Source organism: Hydractinia symbiolongicarpus, chromosome 14 (assembly GCF_029227915.1).
Source record: "Hydractinia symbiolongicarpus strain clone_291-10 chromosome 14, HSymV2.1, whole genome shotgun sequence".
Taxonomy (NCBI): domain Eukaryota; kingdom Metazoa; phylum Cnidaria; class Hydrozoa; order Anthoathecata; family Hydractiniidae; genus Hydractinia; species Hydractinia symbiolongicarpus.
The window spans coordinates 3,416,020-3,441,799 of NC_079888.1; the positions used below are offsets into that span (position 1 = coordinate 3,416,020).

The 25,780-nt window shown below is 37.1% G+C and overlaps 4 non-coding genes across 4 annotated transcripts; all 4 read left to right on the forward strand.

The window, feature by feature from the left end:
• The first annotated feature begins 5,534 nt into the window (after positions 1-5,534).
• Trnaa-cgc (transfer RNA alanine (anticodon CGC)) lies at positions 5,535-5,607 on the forward strand. Its single transcript has one exon. It is a non-coding gene; the product is annotated as a tRNA-Ala (tRNA).
• A 5,051-nt stretch (positions 5,608-10,658) lies between these two features.
• On the forward strand, positions 10,659-10,731 carry Trnaa-cgc (transfer RNA alanine (anticodon CGC)). Its single transcript has one exon. It is a non-coding gene; the product is annotated as a tRNA-Ala (tRNA).
• Positions 10,732-11,245: 514 nt separating this feature from the next.
• Positions 11,246-11,318, forward strand: Trnaa-ugc (transfer RNA alanine (anticodon UGC)). The gene has a single exon. It is a non-coding gene; the product is annotated as a tRNA-Ala (tRNA).
• A 2,600-nt stretch (positions 11,319-13,918) lies between these two features.
• Trnat-cgu (transfer RNA threonine (anticodon CGU)) lies at positions 13,919-13,991 on the forward strand. The gene has a single exon. It is a non-coding gene; the product is annotated as a tRNA-Thr (tRNA).
• Positions 13,992-25,780: the final 11,789 nt, after the last annotated feature.

The window sequence follows — 25,780 nt, forward strand, 5'->3', positions numbered from 1 at the left end:
GATCCGACGGTTGCTTACAATAACTTTACTTAAATTAATGATGTGATTCTCGACTTTCATGTCCAATCGTAAAAATAGGAACACGTGCTTTTTGTCACATAATAGGCAGTCTGTTCACTTATATTTGAATATACGGTAGTTCGTCCAGTGAAGATTCTCATTCAGATTCCTTATTGCTGTCACAAGTCATATGTCATTGGGGAATTAGCTCATATGGTAGAGCGCTCACTTCGCATGCCAGAGGTACCGGGATCGATGCCCGGATTCTCCAACATTCTGTATTATTGCGTATAGTGGTCGATCATGCGCATATCGTCAATCAAAGTGTCTGTATTAGTATAATAAAGTAATTAGAAATATAATGAAGTCCTTCAACCAATGTCCTTCAATCAAAGTATCTCCATTAGTATAATAAAATAATTAGAAATATATTTTTTTATTCCTTCAACCAATGTATGTTGCATACCGCGCAGACAATTTAGCCAATCCATTTTGCAAACGCCGGTAAAGTCAACATATGATGTAGGCGAAGTTTCAGATAAAAACGGTGTTCTTTCTTAAGTGATTCGATGATCCGCTGTTAAATGATCCGACGATTGCTTACAATTATTTCACTTAAATTGATGATGTGATTCACGACTTTCATGTCCAATCGTAAAAATAGGAACACGCGTTTCTTGTCACATAATAGGCAGTCTGTTCACTTAAATTTGAATATACGGTAGTTCGTCCAGTGAAGATTTTCATTCAGATTCCTTATTGCTGTCACAAGTCATATGTCATAGGGGAATTAGCTCATATGGTAAAGCGCTCGCTTCGCATGCGAGAGGTGCCGCGATCGATGCCCGAATTCTCCAACATTCTATATTATTGCGTATAGTGTTTTATCATGTGCATATCGTCAATCAAAGTGTTTCCATTAGTATAATAAAATAATTAGAAATATATATTTTTTTTCGTTCAACTAATGTTTGTGGCATACCGCGCAGACAATTTAGCCAATCCATTGTGCATACGTCGTTAAAGGCACTATACGTTAAAGACAAAGTTGTAGATAAAGACGGTGTTTTTTCTTAAGTGATTCGATGATCCGCTGCTGAATGATCCGACGGTTGCTTACAATAACTTTACTTAAATTAATGATGTGATTCTCGACTTTCATGTCCAATCGTAAAAATAGGAACACGTGCTTTTTGTCACATAATAGGCAGTCTGTTCACTTATATTTGAATATACGGTAGTTCGTCCAGTGAAGATTCTCATTCAGATTCCTTATTGCTGTCACAAGTCATATGTCATTGGGGAATTAGCTCATATGGTAGAGCGCTCACTTCGCATGCGAGAGGTACCGGGATCGATGCCCGGATTCTCCAACATTCTGTATTATTGCGTATAGTGGTCGATCATGCGCATATCGTCAATCAAAGTGTCTGTATTAGTATAATAAAGTAATTAGAAATATAATGAAGTCCTTCAACCAATGTCCTTCAATCAAAGTATCTCCATTAGTATAATAAAATAATTAGAAATATATTTTTTTATTCCTTTAACCAATGTATGTTGCATACCGCGCAGACAATTTAGCCAATCCATTTTGCAAACGCCGGTAAAGTCAACATATGATGTAGGCAAAGTTTCAGATAAAAACGGTGTTCTTTCTTAAGTGATTCGATGATCCGCTGTTAAATGATCCGACGATTGCTTACAATTATTTCACTTAAATTGATGATGTGATTCACGACTTTCATGTCCAATCGTAAAAATAGGAACACGCGTTTCTTGTCACATAATAGGCAGTCTGTTCACTTAAATTTGAATATACGTGAATGTTCGTCCAGTGAAGATTCTCATTCAATTTCCTTACTGCTGTCACAAGTCATATTTCATAGGGGAATTAGCTCATATGGTAGAGCGCTCGCTTTGCATTCGAGAGGTACCGGGATCGATGCCCGGATTCTCCAACATTCTATATTATTGCGTATAGTGTTTGATCATGTGCATATATACCGGGATCGATGCCCCGATTCTCCAACATTCTGTATTATTGCGTATAGTGGTCGATCATGAGCATATCGTCAATCAAAGTGTCTGCATTGTTATAATAAAATAATTAGAAATATAATTAAGTCCTTCAACCAATGTCCTTCAATCAAAGTATCTCCATTAGTATAATAAAATAATTAGAAATATATTTAAGTCCTTCAAATAATGTACATTTCATACCCCGCAAACAATTTAGCCAATCCATTGTGCAAGCGTTGGTTAAGGCACTATACGTTAAAGGCAAACTTGTAGATAAAGACGGTGTTCTCTCTTAAGTGATTCGATGATCTCCTGCTGAATGATCCGACGATTGCATACAATAATTTCACTTAAATTAATGATGTGATTCTCGACTTTCATGTCCAATTGTAAAAATAGGAACACGTGTTTTTTGTCACATAATAGACAGTCTGTTCACTTATATTTGAATATACGGTAGTTCTTTCAGTGAAGATTCTCATTTAGATTCCTTATTGCTGTCACAAGTCATATGTCATAGGTGAATTAGCTCATATGGTAGAGCGCTCGCTTCGCATGCGAGTGGTACCGGGATCGATGCCCGGATTCTCCAACATTCTGTATTATTGCGTATAGTGGTCGATCATGTGCATAACGTCAATCAAATTGTCTGCATTGGTATAATAAAATAATTAGAAATATAATTAAGTCCTTCAACCAATGTCCTTCAATCAAAGTGTCTCCATTAGTATAATAAAATAATTAGAAATATATTTTTTTATTCCTTCAACCAATGTATGTTGCAAACCGCGCAGACAATTTAGCCAATCCATTGTGCACACGTCGGTAAAGGCACTATACGTGAAAGACAAAGTTGTAGATAAAGACAGTGTTCTTTCTTAAGTGATTCGATGATCCGCTGCTGAATGATCCGACGATTGCTTACAATAATTTCACTTAAATTAATGATGTGATTCTCGACTTTCATGTCCAATCGTAAAAATAGGAACACGTGTTTTTTGTCACATAATAGGCAGTCTGTTCACTTATATTTGAATATACGGTAGTTCGTCCAGTGAAGATTCTCATTCAAATTCCTTATTGCTGTCACAAGTCATATGTCATAGGGGAATTAGCTCATATGGTAGAGCGCTCGCTTCGCATGCGAGAGGTACCGCGATCGATGCCCCGATTCTCCAACATTTTGTATTATTGCGTATAGTGGTCGATCATGTGCATATCGTCAATCAAAGTGTCTGCATTGTTATAATAAAATAATTAGAAATATAATTAAGTCCTTCAACCAATGTCCTTCAATCAAAGTATCTCCATTAGTATAATAAAATAATTAGAAATATATTTAAGTCCTTTAAATAATGTACATTTCATACCCCGCAAACAATTTAGCCAATCCATTGTGCAAGCGTTGGTTAAGGCACTATACGTTAAAGGCAAACTTGTAGATAAAGACGGTGTTCTTTCTTAAGTGATTCGATGATCTCCTGCTGAATGATCCGACGATTGCTTACAATAATTTCACTTAAATTAATGATGTGATTCTCGACTTTCATGTCCAATTGTAAAAATAGGAACACGTGTTTTTTGTCACATAATAGGCAGTCTGTTCACTTAAATTTGAATATACGTGAATGTTCGTCCAGTGAAGATTCTCATTCAATTTCTTTACTGCTGTCACAAGTCATATTTCATAGGGGAATTAGCTCTTATGGTAGAGCGCTCGCTTTGCATTCGAGAGGTACCGGGATCGATGCCCGGATTCTCCAACATTCTATATTATTGCGTATAGTGTTTGATCATGTGCATATATACCGGGATCGATGCCCCGATTCTCCAACATTCTGTATTATTGCGTATAGTGGTCGATCATGAGCATATCGTCAATCAAAGTGTCTGCATTGTTATAATAAAATAATTAGAAATATAATTAAGTCTTTCAACCAATATCCTTCAATCAAAGTATCTCCATTAGTATAATAAAATAATTAGAAATATATTTAAGTCCTTCAAATAATGTACATTTCATACCCTGCAAACAATTTAGCCAATCCATTGTGCAAGCGTTAGTTAAGGCACTATACGTTAAAGGCAAACTTGTAGATAAAGACGGTGTTCTCTCTTAAGTGATTCGATGATCTCCTGCTGAATGATCCGACGATTGCATACAATAATTTCACTTAAATTAATGATGTGATTCTCGACTTTCATGTCCAATTGTAAAAATAGGAACACGTGTTTTTTGTCACATAATAGGCAGTCTGTTCACTTATATTTGAATATACGGTAGTTCTTTCAGTGAAGATTCTCATTTAGATTCCTTATTGCTGTCACAAGTCATATGTCATAGGTGAATTAGCTCATATGGTAGAGCGCTCGCTTCGCATGCGAGTGGTACCGGGATCGATGCCCGGATTCTCCAACATTCTGTATTATTGCGTATAGTGGTCGATCATGTGCATAACGTCAATCAAATTGTCTGCATTGGTATAATAAAATAATTAGAAATATAATTAAGTCCTTCAACCAATGTCCTTCAATCAAAGTGTCTCCATTAGTATAATAAAATAATTAGAAATATATTTTTTTATTCCTTCAACCAATGTATGTTGCAAACCGCGCAGACAATTTAGCCAATCCATTGTGCACACGTCGGTAAAGGCACTATACGTGAAAGACAAAGTTGTAGATAAAGACAGTGTTCTTTCTTAAGTGATTCGATGATCCGCTGCTGAATGATCCGACGATTGCTTACAATAATTTCACTTAAATTAATGATGTGATTCTCGACTTTCATGTCCAATCGTAAAAATAGGAACACGTGTTTTTTGTCACATAATAGGTAGTCTGTTCACTTATATTTGAATATACGGTAGTTCGTCCAGTGAAGATTCTCATTCAAATTCCTTATTGCTGTCACAAGTCATATGTCATAGGGGAATTAGCTCATATGGTAGAGCGCTCGCTTCGCATGCGAGAGGTACCGCGATCGATGCCCCGATTCTCCAACATTTTGTATTATTGCGTATAGTGGTCGATCATGTGCATATCGTCAATCAAAGTGTCTGCATTGTTATAATAAAATAATTAGAAATATAATTAAGTCCTTCAACCAATGTCCTTCAATCAAAGTATCTCCATTAGTATAATAAAATAATTAGAAATATATTTAAGTCCTTCAAATAATGTACATTTCATACCCCGCAAACAATTTAGCCAATCCATTGTGCAAGCGTTGGTTAAGGCACTATACGTTAAAGGCAAACTTGTAGATAAAGACGGTGTTCTTTCTTAAGTGATTCGATGATCTCCTGCTGAATGATCCGACGATTGCTTACAATAATTTCACTTAAATTAATGATGTGATTCTCGACTTTCATGTCCAATTGTAAAAATAGGAACACGTGTTTTTTGTCACATAATAGGCAGTCTGTTCACTTATATTTGAATATACCTTAGTTCTTCCAGTGAAGATTCTCATTTAGATTCCTTATTGCTGTCACAAGTCATATGTCATAGGGGAATTAGCTCATATGGTAGAGCGCTCGCTTCGCATGCGAGAGGTACCGGGATCGATGCCCGGATTCTCCAACATTCTGTATTATTGCGGATAGTGGTCGATCATGTGCATATCGTCAATCAAATTGTCTGCATTGGTATAATCAAATAATTAGAAATATAATTAAGTCCTGCAACCAATGTCCTTCAATCAAAGTGTCTCCATTAGTATAATAAAATAATTAGAAATATATTTTTTTATTCCTTCAACCAATATATGTTGCATACCGCGCAGACAATTTAGCCAATCCATTTTGCAAACGCCGGTAAAGTCAACATATGATGTAGGCGAAGTTTCAGATAAAAACGGTGTTCTTTCTTAAGTGATTCGATGATCCGCTGTTAAATGATCCGACGATTGCTTACAATTATTTCACTTAAATTGATGATGTGATTCACGGCTTTCATGTCCAATCGTAAAAATAGGAACACGCGTTTCTTGTCACATAATAGGCAGTCTGTTCACTTAAATTTGAATATACGTGAATGTTCGTCCAGTGAATTTTCTCATTCAATTTCCTTACTGCTGTCACAAGTCATATTTCATAGGGGAATTAGCTCATATGGTAGAGCGCTCGCTTTGCATTCGAGAGGTACCGGGATCGATGCCCGGATTCTCCAACATTCTATATTATTGCGTATAGTGTTTGATCATGTGCATATATACCGGGATCGATGCCCCGATTCTCCAACATTCTGTATTATTGCGTATAGTGGTCGATCATGAGCATATCGTCAATCAAAGTGTCTGCATTGTTATAATAAAATAATTAGAAATATAATTAAGTCCTTCAACCAATGTCCTTCAATCAAAGTATCTCCATTAGTATAATAAAATAATTAGAAATATATTTAAGTCCTTCAAATAATGTACATTTCATACCCCGCAAGCAATTTAGCCAATCCATTGTGCAAGCGTTGGTTAAGGCACTATACGTTAAAGGCAAACTTGTAGATAAAGACGGTGTTCTCTCTTAAGTGATTCGATGATCTCCTGCTGAATGATCCGACGATTGCTTACAATAATTTCACTTAAATTAATGATGTGATTCTCGACTTTCATGTCCAATTGTAAAAATAGGAACACGTGTTTTTTGTCACATAATAGGCAGTCTGTTCACTTATATTTGAATATACGGTAGTTCTTTCAGTGAAGATTCTCATTTAGATTCCTTATTGCTGTCACAAGTCATATGTCATAGGGGAATTAGCTCATATGGTAGAGCGCTCGCTTCGCATGCGAGAGGTACCGGGATCGATGCGCGGATTCTCCAACATTCTGTATTATTGCGTATAGTGGTCGATCATGTGCATAACGTCAATCAAATTGTCTGCATTGGTATAATAAAATAATTAGAAATATAATTAAGTCCTTCAACCAATGTCCTTCAATCAAAGTGTCTCCATTAGTATAATAAAATAATTAGAAATATATTTTTTTATTCCTTCAACCAATATATGTTGCATAGCGCGCAGACAATTTAGCCAATCCATTTTGCAAACGCCGGTAAAGTCAACATAGGATGTAGGCGAAGTTTCAGATCAAAACGGTGTTCTTTCTTAAGTGATTCGATGATCCGCTGTTAAATAATCCGACGATTGCTTACAATTATTTCACTTAAATTGATGATGTGATTCACGACTTTCATGTCCAATCGTAAAAATAGGAACACGCGTTTCTTCTCACATAATAGGCAGTCTGTTCACTTATATTTGAATATACCTTAGTTCTTCCAGTGAAGATTCTCATTTAGATTCCTTATTGCTGTCACAAGTCATATGTCATAGGGGAATTAGCTCATATGGTAGAGCGCTCGCTTCGCATGCGAGAGGTACCGGGATCGATGCCCGGCTTCTCCAACATTCTATATTATTGCGTATAGTGTTTGATCATGTGCATATCGTCAATCGAAGTGTCTCCATTAGTATAATAAAATAATTAGAAATATATTTTTTTTCCTTCAACCAATGTATGTTGCATACCGCGCAGACAATTTAGCCAATCCATTGTGCACACGTCGGTAAAGGCACTATACGTTAAAGACAAAGTTGTAGATAAAGACAGTGTTCTTTCTTAAGTGATTCGATGATCCGCTGCTGAATGATCCGACGATTGCTTACAATAATTTCACTTAAATTAATGATGTGATTCTCGACTTTCATGTCCAATCGTAAAAATAGGAACACGTGTTTTTTGTCACATAATAGGCAGTCTGTTCACTTATATTTGAATATACGGTAGTTCGTCCAGTGAAGATTCTCATTCAAATTCCTTATTGCTGTCACAAGTCATATGTCATAGGGGAATTAGCTCATATGGTAGAGCGCTCGCTTCGCATGCGAGAGGTACCGGGATCGATTCCCCGATTCTCCAACATTTTGTATTATTGCGTATAGTGGTCGATCATGAGCATATCGTCAATCAAAGTGTCTGCATTGGTATAATAAAATAATTCGAAATATAATTATGTCCTTCAACCAATGTCCTTCAATCAAAGTATCTTCATTAGTATAATAAAATAATTAGAAATGTATTTAAGTCCTTCAAATAATATACATTTCATACCCCGCAAACAATTTAGCCAATCCATTGTGCAAGCGTTGGTTAAGGCACTATACGTTAAAGGCAAAGTTGTAGATAAAGACGGTGTTCTCTCTTAAGTGATTCGTTGATCTCCTGCTGAATGATCCGACGATTGCTTACAATAATTTCACTTAAATTAATGATGTGATTCTCGACTTTCATGTCCAATTGTAAAAATAGGAACACGTGTTTTTTGTCACATAATAGGCAGTCTGTTCACTTATATTTGAATATACGGTAGTTCTTCCAGTGAAGATTCTCATTCAGATTCCTTATTGCTGTCACAAGTCATATGTCATAGGGGAATTAGCTCATATGGTAGAGCGCTCGCTTTGCATGCGAGAGGTACCAGGATCGATGCCCGGATTCTCCAACATTCTGTATTATTGCGTATAGTGGTCGATCATGTGCATATCGTCAATCAAAGTGTCTGCATTGGTATAATAAAATAATTAGAAATATAATTAAGTCCTTCAACCAATGTCCTTCAATCAAAGTATCTCGAATAGTATAATAAAATAATTAGAAATATATTTTTTTATTCCTTTAACCAATGCATGTTGCATACCGCGCAGACAATTTAGCCAATCCATTGTGCACAGGTCGGTAAAGGCACTATACGTTAAAGACAAAGTTGTAGATACAGACGGTGTTCTTTCTTAAGTGATTCGATAATCCGCTGCTGAATGATCCGACGATTGCTTACAATAATTTCACTTAAATTGATGATGTGATTCTCGACTTTCATGTCCAATCGTAAAAATAGGAACACGTGTTTTTTGTCACATAATAGGCAGTCTATTCACTTAAATTTGAATATACGGTAGTTCGTCCAGTGAAGATTCTCATTCAGATTCCTTATTGCTGTCACAAGTCATATGCCATAGGGGAATTAGCTCATATGGTAGAGCGCTCGCTTCGCATGCGAGAGGTACTGCGATCGATGCCCGAATTCTCCAACATTCTATATTATTGCGTACAGTGTTTGATCATGTGCATATCGTCAATCAAAGTGTCTCCATTAGTATAATAAAATAATTAGAAATATATTTTTTTTTCCTTAAACCAATGTATGTTGCATACCGCGCAGACAATTTAGCCAAACCATTGTGCACACGTCGGTAAAGGCACTATACGTTAAAGACAAAGTTGTAGATAAAGGCGGTGTTCTTTCTAAAGTGAATCGATGATCCGCTGCTGAATGATCCGACGATTGCTTAAAATAATTTCACTTAAATTGATGATGTGATTCTCGAATTTCATGTCCAATCGTAAAAATAGGAACACGTGTTTCCTGTCACATAATAGGCAGTCTGTTCACTTAAATTTGAATATACGGTAGTTCGTCCAGTGAAGATTTTCATTCAATTTCCTTATTGCTGTCACAAGTCATATGTCATAGGGGAATTAGCTGATATGGTAGAGCGCTCACTTCGCATGCCAGAGGTACCGGGATCGATGCCCGGATTCTCCAACATTCTGTATTATTGCGTATAGTGGTCGATCATGTGCATATCGTAAATCAAAGTGTCTGCATTGGTATAGTAAAATAATTTGAAATATAATTAAGTTTTTCAACCAATGTCCTTCAATCAAAGTGTCTCCATTAGTATAACAAAATAATTAGAAATATATTTTTTTATTCCTTCAACCAATGTATGTTGCATACCGCGCAGACAATTTAGCCAATCCATTGGTCAAGCGTTGGTTATGGCATTATACGTTAAAGGCAAAGTTGTAGATAAAGACGGTGTTCTCTCTTAAGTGATTCGATAATCTGCTGCTAAATGATCCAACGATTGCTTACAATAATTTCACTTAAATTAATGATGTGATTCTCGACTTTCATGTCTAATCGTAAATATAGGAACGCGTGTTTCTTGTCACATAATAGGCGGTCTGTTCACCTAAGTTTGGATACACGGCAGTTCGTCCAGTGAAGGTTCTCATTCAATTTCCTTATTGCTGCAACAAGGCATATGTCATAGGGGATTTATCTCATATGGTAGAGCGCTCGCTTCGCATGCGAGAGGTACTGGGATCGATGCCCGTATTCTCCATCATTCTGTATTATTGCGTATAGTGTCCGATCATGTGCATATCGTCAACCAAAGTGTCTGCATTAGTATAATAACATAATTAAAAATATATTTAAGTCCTTCAACCAATGTATATTGCATACCGCACAGACAATTTAGCCAATTGATTGTGCAAATGTTGGTAAAGGCACTATACGTTAAATGCAAAGTTGTAGATAAAGACGGTGTTCTCTCTTAAGTGATTCGATGATCTCCTGCTGAATGATCTGACGATTGCTTACAATAATTTCACTTAAATTAATGATGTGATTCTCGACTTTCATGTCCAATCGTAAAAATAGGAACACGTGTTTTGTGTCACATAATAGGCAGTCTGTTCACTTATATTTGAATATACGGTAGTTCTTCCAGTGAAGATTCTCATTCAGATTCCTTATTGCTGTCACAATTCATATATCATAGGGGAATTAGCTCATATGGTAGAGCGCTCGCTTCGCATGCGAGAGGTACCGGGATCGATGCCCGGATTCTCCAACATTCTGTATTATTGCGTATAGTGGTCGATCATGTGCATATCGTCAATCAAAGTGTCTGCATTGGTATAATAAAATAATTAGAAATATAATTAAGTCCTTCAACCAATGTCTTTCAATCAAAGTATCTCCATTAGTATAATAAAATAATTAGAAATATATTTTTTTATTCCTTCAACCAATGTATGTTGCATACCGCGCAGACAATTTAGCCAATCCATTGTGCACACGTCGGTAAAGGCACTATACGTTAAAGACAAAGTTGTAGATAAAGACAGTGTTCTTTCTTAAGTGATTCGATGATCCGCTGCTGAATGATCCGACGATTGCTTACAATAATTTCACTTAAATTAATGATGTGATTCTCGACTTTCATGTCCAATCGTAAAAATAGGAACACGTGTTTTTTGGTCACATAATAGGCAGTCTGTTCACTTATATTTGAATATACGGTAGTTCGTCCAGTGAAGATTCTCATTCAGATTCCTTATTGCTGTCACAAGTCATATGTCATAGGGGAATTAGCTCATATGGTAGAGCGCTCGCTTTGCATGCGAGAGGTACCGGGATCGATGCCCGGATTCTCCAACATTCTGTATCATTGCGTATAGTGGTCGAACATGTGCATATCGTCAATCAAAGTGTCTGCATTGGTATAATAAAATAATTAGAAATTAGAAATTAAGTCCTTCAAACAATGTCCTTCAATCAAAGTATCTCCATTAGTATAATAAAATAATTAGAAATATATTTAAGTCCTTCAAATAATGTACATTTCATACCCCGCAAACAATTTAGCCAATCCATTGTGCAAGCGTTGGTTAAGGCACTGTACGTTAAAGGCAAAGTTGTAGATAAAGACGGTGTTCTCTCTTAAGTGATTCGATGATCTCCTGCTGAATGATCCGACGATTGCTTACAATAATTTCACTTAAATTAATGATGTGATTCTCGACTTTCATGTCCAATCGTAAAAATAGGAACACGTGTTTTTTGGTCACATAATAGGCAGTCTGTTCACTTATATTTGAATATACGGTAGTTCGTCCAGTGAAGATTCTCATTCAGATTCCTTATTGCTGGCACAAGTCATATGCCATAGGGGAATTAGCTCATATGGTAGAGCGCTCGCTTCGCATGCGAGAGGTACCGCGATCGATGCCCGAATTCTCCAACATTCCATATTATTGCGTATAGTGTTTTATCATGTGCATATCGTCAAAAGTGTCTCCATTAGTATAATAAAATAATTAGAAATATATATTTTTTTCCTTAAACCAATGTATGTTGCATACCGCGCAGACAATTTAGCCAAACCATTGTGCACACGTCGGTAAAGGCACTATACGTTAAAGACAAAGTTGTAGATAAAGACGGTGTTCTTTCTAAAGTGAATCGATGATCCGCTGCTGAATGATCCGACGATTGCTTAAAATAATTTCACTTAAATTGATGATGTGATTCTCGACTTTCATGTCCAATCGTAAAAAGAGGAACACGTGTTTCCTGTCACATAATAGGCAGTCTGTTCACTTAAATTTGAATATACGGTAGTTCGTCCAGTGAAGATTTTCATTCAATTTCCTTATTGCTGTCACAAGTCATATGTCATAGGGGAATTAGCTCATATGGTAGAGCGCTCACTTCGCATGCCAGAGGTACAGGGATCGATGCCCGGATTCTCCAACATTCTGTATTATTGCGTATAGTGGTCGATCATGTGCATATCGTCAATCAAAGTGTCTGCATTGGTATAGTAAAATAATTGGAAATATAATTAAGTTTTTCAACCAATGTCCTTCAATCAAAGTGTCTCCATAAGTATAACAAAATAATTAGAAATATATTTTTTTATTCCTTCAACCAATGTATGTTGCATACCGCGCAGACAATTTAGCCAATCCATTGGTCAAGCGTTGGTTATGGCATTATACGTTAAAGGCAAAGTTGTAGATAAAGACGGTGTTCTCTCTTAAGTGATTCGATAATCTGCTGCTAAATGATCCGACGATTGCTTACAATAATTTCACTTAAATTAATGATGTGATTCTCGACTTTCATGTCCAATCGTAAAAATAGGAACGCGTGTTTCTTGTCACATAATAGGCGGTCTGTTCACCTACGTTTGAATATACGGTAGTTCGTCCAGTGAAGATTCTTATTCAATTTCCTTATTGCTGTCACTAGTCATATGTCATAGGGGATTTAGCTCATAAGGTAGAGCGCTCGCTTTGCATACGAAAAGTACCAGAATCGATGCTCGGACATTCCAACATTCTGTATTATTGCGTATAGTGTTCGATCATGTGCATATTTTAAATATATTTAAGTCCTTCAGCCAATGTATGTTGCATACCGCGCAGACAATTTACCCAATCAATGTTGAAAACGTCTGTAAAGGCACTATGTGTTAAAGGCGAAGTTTCAGATAAAGACGGTGTTCCTGCTTAAGTGATTCGATGATCCGCTGCTGATTTATCGGACGATTGCTTACAATCAATTCACTTTAATTAATGATGTGATTCTTGACTTTCACAACCACACGTAAGAATAGGACTGCGTGTTTCTTGTCACATAACAGGCAGTCTGTTCATGTAGAATTTGGATACACGGCAGTTCGTCCAGTGAAGGTTCTCATTCAATTTCCTTATTGCTGCAACAAGGCATATGTCATAGGGTATTTATCTCATATGGTAGAGCGCTCGCTTCGCATGCGAGAGGTACCGGGATCGATGCCCGGATTCTCCATCATTCTGTATTATTGCGTATAGTGTCCGATCATGTGCATATCGTCAACCAAAGTGTCTGCATTAGTATAATAACATAATTAAAAATATATTTAAGTTTTTCAACCAATATATATTGCATACCGCACAGACAATTTCGCCAATCGATTGTGCAAATGTTGGTAAAGGCACTATACGTTAAAGGCAAAGTTGTAGATAAAGACGGTGTTCTCTCTTAAGTGATTCGATGATCTCCTGCTGAATGATCTGACGATTGCTTACAATAATTTCACTTAAATTAATGATGTGATTCTCGACTTTCATGTCCAATCGTAAGAATAGGAACACGTGTTTTTTGTCACATAATAGGCAGTCTGTTCACTTATATTTGAATATACGGTAGTTCTTCCAGTGAAGATTCTCATTCAGATTCCTTATTGCTGTCACAAGTCATATATCATTGGGGAATTAGCTCACATGGTAGAGCGCTCGCTTCGTATGCGAGAGGTACCGGGATCGATGCCCGGATTCTCCAACATTCTGTATTATTGCGTATAGTGGTCGATCATGTGCATATCGTCAATCAAAGTGTCTGCATTGGTATAATAAAATAATTAGAAATATAATTAAGTCCTTCAACCAATGTCTTTCAATCAAAGTATCTCCATTAGTATAATAAAATAATTAGAAATATATTTTTTTATTCCTTCAACCAATGTATGTTGCATACCGCGCAGACAATTTAGCCAATCCATTGTGCAAGCGTTGGTTAAGGCACTATACGTTAAAGGCAAAGTTGTAGATAAAGACGGTGTTCTCTCTTAAGTGATTCGATGATCTGCTGCTAAATGATGGGACGATTGCTTACAATAATTTCACTTAAATTATTGATGTGATTCTCGACTTTTATGTCCAATCGTAAAAATAGGAACGTGTGTTTCTTGTCACATAATAGGCGGTCTGTTCACCTAAACTTGAATATACGGTAGTTCGTCCAGTGAAGATTCTCATTCAATTTCGTTATTGCTGTCACTAGTCATATGTCATAGGGGAATTAGCTCATAAGGTAGAGCGCTCGCTTTGCATACGAAAAGTACCGGAATCGATGCCCGGACATTCCAACATTCTGTATTATTGCGTATAGTGGTCTATCATATCCATATTTTAAATATATTTAAGTCCTTCAGCCAATGTATGTTGCATACCGCGCAGAAAATTTACCCAATCAATGTTGAAAACGTCTGTAGAGGCACTATGTGTTAAAGCCGAAGTTTCAGATAAAGACGGTGTTCTTTCTCAAGTGATTCGATGATCCGCTGCTGATTGATCGGACGAATGCTTACAATAATTTCACTTAAATTAATAATGTGATTCTCGACTTTCATAACCACACGTAAGAATAGGACTGCGTGTTTCTTGTCACATAATAGGCAGTCTGTTCATGTAGAATTTGGATACACGGCAGTTCGTCCAGTGAAGATTCTCATTCAATTTGCTTATTGCTGTCACAAGGCATATGTCATAGGGGAATTAACTCATATGGTAGAGCGCTCGCTTCGCATGCAAGAGGTACCGGGATCGATGCCCGGATTCTCCATCTTTCTACATTATTGCGTGTAGGGTCCGATCATGTGCATATCGTCAACCAAAGTGTCTGCATTAGTATATTAACATAATTAGAAATATATTTAAGTCCTTCAACCAATGTATATTGCATACCGCACAGACAATTTAGCCAATCGATTGTGCAAATGTTGGTAAAGGCACTATACGTTAAAGGCAAAGTTGTAGATAAAGACGGTGTTCTCTCTTAAGTGATTCGATGATCTGCTGCTAAATGATGAGACGATTGCTTACAATAATTTCACTTAAATTAATGATGTGATTCTTGACTTTCATGTCCAATCGTAAAAATAGGAACGTGTGTTTGTTGTCACATAATAGGCGGTCTGTTCACCTAAACTTGAATATACGGTAGTTCGTCCAGTGAAGATTCTCATTCAATTTCCTTATTGCTGTCATTAGTCATATGTCATAGGGGAATTAGCTCATAAGGTAGAGCGCTTGCTTTGCATACGAAAAGTACCGGAATCGATGCCCGGACATTCCAACATTCTGTATTATTGCGTATAGTGGTCTATCATGTGCATATTTTAAATATATTTAAGTCCTTCAGCCAATGTATGTTGCATACCGCGCAGACAATTTACCCAATCAATGTTGAAAACGTCTGTAGAGGCACTATGTGTTAAAGCCGAAGTTTCAGATAAAGACGGTGTTCTTTCTCAAGTGATTCGATGATCCGCTGCTGATTGATCGGACGAATGCTTACAATAATTTCACTTAAATTAATAATGTGATTCTCGACTTTCATAACCACAGGTAAGAATAGGACTGCGTGTTTCTTGTCACATAATAGGCAGTCTGTTCATGTAGAATTTGGATACACGGCAGTTCGTCCAGTGAAGATTCTCATTCAATTTCCTTATTGCTGTCACAAGGCATATGTCATAGGGGAATTAAATCATATGGTAGAGCGCTCGCTTCGCATGCAAGAGGTACCGGGATCGATGCCCGGATTCTCCATCTTTCTACATTATTGCGTGTAGTGTCCGATCATGTGCATATCGTCAACCAAAGTGTCTGCATTAGTATATTAACATAATTAGAAATATATTTAAGTCCTTCAACCAATGTATATTGCATACCGCACAGACAATTTAGCCAATCGATTGTGCAAATGTTGGTAAAGGCACTATACGTTAAAGGCAAAGTTGTAGATAAAGACGGTGTGATTCGATGATCTGCTGCTAAATGATGAGACGATTGCTTACAATAATTTCACTTAAATTAATGATGTGATTCTTGACTTTCATGTCCAATCGTAAAAATAGGAACGTGTGTTTGTTGTCACATAATAGGCGGTCTGTTCACCTAAACTTGAATATACGGTAGTTCGTCCAGTGAAGATTCTCATTCAATTTCCTTATTGCTGTCATTAGTCATATGTCATAGGGGAATTAGCTCATAAGGTAGAGCGCTTGCTTTGCATACGAAAAGTACCGGAATCGATGCCCGGACATTCCAACATTCTGTATTATTGCGTATAGTGGTCTATCATGTGCATATTTTAAATATATTTAAGTCCTTCAGCCAATGTATGTTGCATACCGCGCAGACAATTTACCCAATCAATGTTGAAAACGTCTGTAGAGGCACTATGTGTTAAAGCCGAAGTTTCAGATAAAGACGGTGTTCTTTCTCAAGTGATTCGATGATCCGCTGCTGATTGATCGGACGAATGCTTACAATAATTTCACTTAAATTAATAATGTGATTCTCGACTTTCATAACCACAGGTAAGAATAGGACTGCGTGTTTCTTGTCACATAATAGGCAGTCTGTTCATGTAGAATTTGGATACACGGCAGTTCGTCCAGTGAAGATTCTCATTCAATTTCCTTATTGCTGTCACAAGGCATATGTCATAGGGGAATTAACTCATATGGTAGAGCGCTCGCTTCGCATGCAAGAGGTACCGGGATCGATGCCCGGATTCTCCATCTTTCTACATTATTGCGTGTAGTGTCCGATCATGTGCATATCGTCAACCAAAGTGTCTGCATTAGTATATTAACATAATTAGAAATATATTTAAGTCCTTCAACCAATGTATATTGCATACCGCACAGACAATTTAGCCAGTCCATTGTGCAAATGTTGGTAAAGGCACTATAAGTTAAAGGCAAAGTTGTAGGTAAAGACGGTGTTCTCTCTTAAGTGATTCGATGATCCGCTGCTGATTGATCGGACGAATGCTTACAATAATTTCACTTAAATTAATGATGTGATTCTCGACTTTCATGTCCAATTGTAAAAATAGGAACATGTGTTTTTTGTCACATAATAGGCAGTCTGTTCTCTTAAATTTGAATATACGGTAGTTCGTCCAGTGAAGATTCTCATTCAGATTCCTTATTGCTGTCACAAGTCATATGTCATAGGGGAATTAGCTCATATGGTAGAGCGCTCGCTTCGCATGCCGGTATCGATGCCCGGATTCTCCAACATTCTGTATTGTTGCGTATAGTGGTCGATCATGTGCATATCGCCTATCAAAGTGTCTGCATTAGTATAATAAAATAATTAGAAATATATTTAAGTCCTTCAAATAATGTACATTTCAAACCCCGCAAAAAATTTAGCCAATCCATTGTGCAAGCGTTAGTTAAGGCACTATACGTTAAAGGCAAAGTTGTAGATAAAGACGGTGTTCACTCTTAAGTGATTCGATGATCTGCTGCTGAATGATCCGACGATTGCTTATAATACTTTTACTTAAATTAATGATGTGATTCTCGACTTTCATGTCCAATCGTAAAAATAGGAACGCGTGTTTCTTGTCACATAATAGGCGGTCTGTTCACTTAAATTTGAATATAAAAACGGTGTTCCTTCTTAAGTGATTCGATGATCCGCTGTTAAATGATCCGATGATTGCTTACAATAATTTCACTTAAATTGATGATGTGATTCTCGACTTTCATATCCAATCGTAAAAAGAGGAACACGTGTTTGTTTGTCACATAATAGGCAGTCTGCTTACTTAAATTTGAATATACGGTAGCTCGTCCAGTGAAGATTCTCATTCAATTTCCTTATTGCTGTCACAAGTCATACGTCATAGGGGAATTAGCTCATATGGTAGAGCGCTCGCTTTGCATACGAAAAGTACCTGAATCGATGCCCGGACTCTCCAAGATTCTATATTATTGCGTATAGTGGTCGACCATGTGCATATTTTAAGTATATTTAAGTTCTTCAGCCAATGTATGTTGCATACCGCGCAGACAATTTACCCAATCAATGTTGCAAACGTCGGTAAAGGCACTATGTGTTATTGGCGAAGTTTCAGATAAAGACGGTGTTCTTTCTTAAGTGATTCGATGATCCGCTGCTGAATGATCGGACGATTGCCTACAATAATTTCACTAAAATTAGTGATGTGATTCTCGATTTTCATAACCACACGTAAGAATAGGACTGCGTGTTTCTTGTCACATAATAGGCAGTCTGTTCACGTAGAACTTGGATACACGGCACTTCGTCCAGTGAAGATTCTCATTCAATTTGCTTATTGCTGTCACAAGTCATATGTCATAGGGGAATTAGCTCATATGGTAGAGCGCTCGCTTCGCATGGAAGAGGTACCGGGATCGATGCCCGGATTCTCCAAAATTCTGAATTATTGCGTGTAATGTTTATCATGTGCATATCGGCAATCAAAGTGTCTGCATTAGTATAATATATTAATTAGAAATATATTTTTTTATTCCTTCAACCAATGTATGTTGCATACCGCGGAGACAATTTAGCCAATCCATTTTGCAAACGTCGGTAAAGGCAACATATGATGTAGTCGAAGTTTCAGATAAAGGCGGTGTTCTTTCTTAAGTGATTCGATGATCCGCTGCTGAATGATCCGACGATTGTTTACAATAATTTCATTTAAGTTATTGATGTGATTCTCGACTGTCATGTCCAATCGTAAAAATAAGACAGCGTGTTTCTTGTCACATAATAGGCAGTCTTTTCACGTAAATTTGAATATACGGTAGTTTGTCCAGTGAAGATTCTCATTCAATTTCCTTATTGCTGTCACAATTGATATGTCAGGGGAGTTAGCTCATGTGGTAGAGCGCTCGCTTCGCATCCGAGAAGTACCATGATCCATCCCCGGATTCTCCAACATTCTGTATTATTGCGTAATAATGTTTGATCATGTGCATATCGTCAATCAAAGTGTCTCCATTAGTATAATATAATAATTAGAAATATATTTTTTTATTCTTTCAACCAATGTATGTTGCATACCGCGGAGACAATTTAGCCAATCCATTTTGCAAACGTTGGTAAAGGCAACATATGATGTAGGCGAAGTTTCAGATAAAAACGGTGTTCTTTCTTAAGTGATTCGATGATCCGCTGTTAAATGATCCCACGATTACTTACAATAGTTTCACTTAAATTGATGATGTGATTCTCGACTTTCATGTCCAATCGTAAAAATAGGAACGCGTGTTTCTTGTCACATAATAGGCAGTCTGTTCACGTAGAACTTGGATACACGGCACTTCGTCCAGTGAAGATTCTCATTCAATTTCCTTATTGCTGTCACAAGTCATATGTCATAGCGGAATTAGCTCATATGGTAGAGCGCTCGCTTCGCATGGAAGAGGTACCGGGATCGATGCCCGGATTCTCCAAAATTCTGAATTATTGCGTGTAATGTTTATCATGTGCATATCGGCAATCAAAGTGTCTGCATTAGTATAATATAATAATTAGAAATATATTTTTTTATTCCTTCAACCAATGTATGTTGCATACCGCGGAGACAATTTAGCCAATCCATTTTGCAAACGTCGGTAAAGGGAACATATGATGTAGGCGAAGTTTCAGATAAAGGCGGTATTCTTTCTTAAGTGATTCGATGATCCGCTGCTGAATGATCCGACGATTGTTTACAATAATTTCATTTAAGTTATTGATGTGATTCTCGACTGTCATGTCCAATCGTAAAAATAAGACAGCGTGTTTCTTGTCACATAATAGGCAGTCTTTTCACGTAAATTTGAATATACGGTAGTTTGTCCAGTGAAGATTCTCATTCAATTTCCTTATTGCTGTCACAAGTGATATGTCAGGGGAGTTAGCTCATGTGGTAGAGCGCTCGCTTCGCATCCGAGAAGTACCATGATCCATCCCCGGATTCTCCAACATTCTGTATTATTGCGTATAATGTTTGATCATGTGCATATCGTCAATCAAAGTGTCTCCATTAGTATAATATAATAATTAGAAATATATTTTTTTATTCCTTCAACCAATGTATGTTGCATACCGCGGAGACAATTTAGCCAATCCATTTTGCAAACGTTGGTAAAGGCAACATATGATGTAGGCGAAGTTTCTGATAAAGACGGTGTTCTTTCTTAAGTGATTCGATGATCCGCTGTTAAATGATGCCACGATTACTTACAATAGTTTCACTTAAATTGATGATGTGATTCTCGACTTTCATGTCCAATCGTAAAAATAGGAACGTGTGTTTCTTGTCACATAATAGCCGGTCTGTTCACCTAAACTTGAATATACGGTAGTTCGTCCAGTGAAGATTCTCATTCAATTTCCTTATTGCTGTCACTAGTCATATGTCATAAGGGAATTAGCTCAAAGGTAGAGCGCTCGCTTTGCATACGAAAAGTATCGGAGTCGATGCCCGGACATTCCAATATTCTGTATTATTGCGTATAGTGGTCTATCATGAGCATATTTTAAATATATTTAAGTCCTTCAGCCAATGTATGTTGCATACCGCGCAGACAATTTACCCAATCAATGTTGAAAACGTCTGTAAAGGCACTATGTGTTAAAGGCGAAGTTTCAGATAAAGACGGTGTTCTTTCTTAAGTGATTCGATAATCCGCTGCTGATTGATCGGACGATTGCTTACAATAATTTCACTTAAATTAATAATGTGATTCTCGACTTTCATAACCACACGTAAGAATAGGACTGCGTGTTTCTTGTCACATAATAGGCAGTCTGTTCATGTAGAATTTGGATACACTGCAGTTCGTCCAGTGAAGCTTCTCATTCAATTTCCTTATTGCTGTCACAAGGCATATGTCATAAGGGAAATAACTCATATGGTAGAGCGCTCGCTTCGCATGCAAGAGGTACCGGGATCGATGCCCGGATTCTCCATCATTCTGTATTATTGCGTGTAGTGTCCGATCATGTGCATATCGTCAACCAAAGTGTCTGCATTTATAAATTAACATAATTAGAAATACATTTAAGTCCTTCAACCAATGTATATTGCATACCGCACAGACAATTTAGCCAATCCATTGTGCAAATGTTGGTAAAGGCACTATACTTTAAAGGCAAAGTTGTAGATAAAGACGGTGTTCTCTCTTAAGTGATTCGATGATCTGTTGCTGAATGATCCGACGATTGCTTACAATAATTTCACTTAAATTAATGATGTGATTCTCGACTTTCATGTCCAATCGTAAAAATAGGAACGCGTGTTTCTTGTCCCATAATAGGCGGTCTGTTCACTTAAATTTGAATATAAAAACGGTGATCTTTCTTAAGTGATTCGATGATCCGCTGTCAAATTATCCGACGATTGCTTACAATAATTTCACTTAAATTGATGATGTGATTCTTGACTTTCAATTCCAATCGTAAAAATAGGAACACGTGTTTTTTGTCACATAATAGGCAGTCTGTTCACTTAAATTTGAATATACGGTTGCTCGGCCAGTGAAGATTCTCATTCAGATTCCTTATTGCTGTCACAAGTCATATGTCATAGGGGAATTAGCTCATAATGTAGAGCGCTCGCTTTGCATACGAAAAGTACCGGAATCGATGCCCGGATATTCCAACATTCTGTATTATTGCGTATAGTTGTCGATCATGTGCATATTTTAAATATATTTAAGTCCTTCAGCCAATGTATGTTGCATACCTCGCAGACAATTTACCCAACCAATGTTGAAAACGTCCGTAAAGGCACTATGTGTTAAAGGAGAAGTTTCAGATAAAGACGGTGTTCTCTCTTAAGTTATTCGATGATCCGCTGCTGATTGATCGGACCATTGCTTACAATAATTTCACTTAAATTAATGATGTGATTCTCGACTTTCATACCCACACGTAAGAATAGGACTGCGTGTTTCTTGTCACATAATAGGCAGTCTGTTCACCTAAATTTGAATATAAAAACGGTGTTCTTTCTTAAGTGATTCGATGATCCGCTGTTAAATGATCCGACGATTGCTTACAATAATTTCACTTAAATTGATGATGTGATTCTTGACTTTCAATTCCAATCGTAAAAATAGGAACACGTGTTTTTTGTCACATAATAGGCAGTCTGTTCACTTAAATTTGAATATACGGTTGCTCGTCCAGTGAAGATTCTCATTCAGATTCCTTATTGCTGTCACAAGTCATATGTCACAGGGGATTTAGCTCATATGGTAGAGAGCGCGTTTTGCATGCGAGAGGTACCGGGATCGTTGCACAGTTTCTCCAACATTCTATATTATTACGTATGGTGTTCGATCATGTGCATATCGAAAATGAAAAGGTTTTCAATAGTATAATAAAGTAAATATAAATTTAATTAAGACCTTCAACCAATGTATGTTTTATACCGCAACGACAATTTACCCAATCCATTATGCAAACGTCGGTAAAGACAACATATGATAAAGGCGAAGTTTTAGATGAAGACGGTGTTCTTTCTTAGGTGATTCGCTGATAAATAATACAATAATAACACATAAATAACATATCAAAGGCAGTCTGTTTACGTAAATGTAAATATACGGTAGTTCGTCCAGTGAAGAATATCATTCAATTTCCTTATTGCAGTCGCAAGTCATATGTCATGGGGGAATTACCTCCGAGAGGTACTGGGATTGATGCCCGGATTCTCCAACATTCTCTATTATTGCGCATAGTGGTCGATCATGTGCATATCGTCAATCAAAGGGTCTGCAATATTATAATAAAGAAATTATAAATTTAATTAAGACCTTCAACCAATGTATGTTGCATACCGCACAGATAACTTAGCCAATCCAAAGTCCAAACGTCGGTAAGGGCACTATACGTTAAAGGCGAAGTTGTAGATAAAAACAGTGTTCTTTCTTAAGTAATTCGATGATCCGCTGCTAAATGATCCGACGATTGCTTACAATAATTTCACTTAAATTAATCATGTGATTCTCGACTTTCATGTCCAATTGTAAAAATACCAGCGCGTGTTTCTTGTCACGTAATAGGGAGTCAGTTGACGTAAGTTTAAATATACGGTAGTTCGTTCAGTGAAGGTTCTCATTCAGTTTGCTTATTGCTGTCACAAGTCATATGTCATAGGGGAATTAGTTCATAAGGTAGAGCGCTCGCTTCGCATGCGTGACGTACCGGGATCGATGCCCGGATTCTCCAACATCTTGTATTATTGCGCATAGTGGGAGATCATGTGTATATCGTCAATCAAATGTCAGCATTAGCATAATAAAATAATTAGAAACATATTTAAGTCCTTCAACCAATGTAATTTCCATAAGGCGCAAACAATTTACCGAATCCATTTTGCGCATGTCGGTAAAGGCACTATACGTTAAAGGCGAAGTTGTAGATAAAGACGGCGTTCTTTCTTAAATGATTCGATGATCCGCTGCTGAATGATCCGACGATTCCTTACAATAATTTCACTTAAATTAATGATGTGATTCTCGATTTTCTTGTCCGATCGTAGAAATAAGACCGCGTGTTTCTTCTCACATAATAGGCAGTCTATTCACGTAAATTTGAATACACAGTAGTTCGTCCAGTGAAGATTCTCATTCAATTTCCTTATTGCTGTCACAACTCATATGTCACAGGGAAATTAGCTCTTAGGGTAGAAGGTTCGCTTCGCATCCGAGAAGTACCCGAATCGATGCCCAGATTGTCCAACATTCTGTATTATTGCGTATAGTGGTCGATCATGTCCATATTATAAATATACTTAAGTCCTTCAACCAATGTATGTTGCATACCGCGCAGACAATTTACCCAATCAATGTTGAAAACGTCTGTAAAGGCACTATGTGTTAAAGGCGAAGTTTCAGATAAAGACGGTGTTCTTTCTTAAGTGATTCGATGATCCGCTGCTGATTGATCGGACGATTGCTTACAATAATTTCACTTAAATTAATAATGTGATTCTCGACTTTCATAACCACACGTAAGAATAGGACTGCGTGTTTCTTGTCACATAATAGGCAGTCTGTTCATGTAGAATTTGGATACACGGCAGTTCGTCCAGTGAAGATTCTCATTCAATTTCCTTATTGCTGTCACAAGGCATATGTCATAGGGGAAATAACTCATATGGTAGAGCGCTCGCTTCGCATGCAAGAGGTACCGGGATCGATGCCCGGATTCTCCATCATTCTGTATTATTGCGTGTAGTGTCCGATCATGTGCATATCGTCAACCAAAGTGTCTGCATTAGTATATTAACATAATTAGAAATATATTTAAGTCCTTCAACCAATGTATATTGCATACCGCACAGACAATTTAGCCAATCCATTGTGCAAATGTTGGTAAAGGCACTATACTTTAAAGGCAAAGTTGTAGATAAAGACGGTGTTCTCTCTTAAGTGATTCGATGATCTGTTGCTGAATGATCCGACGATTGCTTACAATAATTTCACTTAAATTAATGATGTGATTCTCGACTTTCATGTCCAATCGTAAAAATAGGAACGCGTGTTTCTTGTCCCATAATAGGCGGTCTGTTCACTTAAATTTGAATATAAAAACGGTGATCTTTCTTAAGTGATTCGATGATCCGCTGTCAAATTATCCGACGATTGCTTACAATAATTTCACTTAAATTGATGATGTGATTCTTGACTTTCAATTCCAATCGTAAAAATAGGAACACGTGTTTTTTGTCACATAATAGGCAGTCTGTTCACTTAAATTTGAATATACGGTTGCTCGGCCAGTGAAGATTCTCATTCAGATTCCTTATTGCTGTCACAAGTCATATGTCATAGGGGAATTAGCTCATAATGTAGAGCGCTCGCTTTGCATACGAAAAGTACCGGAATCGATGCCCGGATATTCCAACATTCTGTATTATTGCGTATAGTTGTCGATCATGTGCATATTTTAAATATATTTAAGTCCTTCAGCCAATGTATGTTGCATACCTCGCAGACAATTTACCCAACCAATGTTGAAAACGTCCGTAAAGGCTCTATGTGTTAAAGGAGAAGTTTCAGATAAAGACGGTGTTCTCTCTTAAGTTATTCGATGATCCGCTGCTGATTGATCGGACCATTGCTTACAATAATTTCACTTAAATTAATGATGTGATTCTCGACTTTCACAACAACACGTAAGAATAGGACTGCGTGTTTCTTGTCACATAATAGGCAGTCTGTTCACTTAAATTTGAATATAAAAACGGTGTTCTTTCTTAAGTGATTCGATGATCCGCTGTTAAATGATCCGACGATTGCTTACAATAATTTCACTTAAATTGATGATGTGATTCTTGACTTTCAATTCCAATCGTAAAAATAGGAACACGTGTTTTTTGTCACATAATAGGCAGTCTGTTCACTTAAATTTGAATATACGGTTGTTCGTCCAGTGAAGATTCTCATTCAGATTCCTTATTGCTGTCACAAGTCATATGTCACAGGGGATTTAGCTCATATGGTAGAGAGCTCG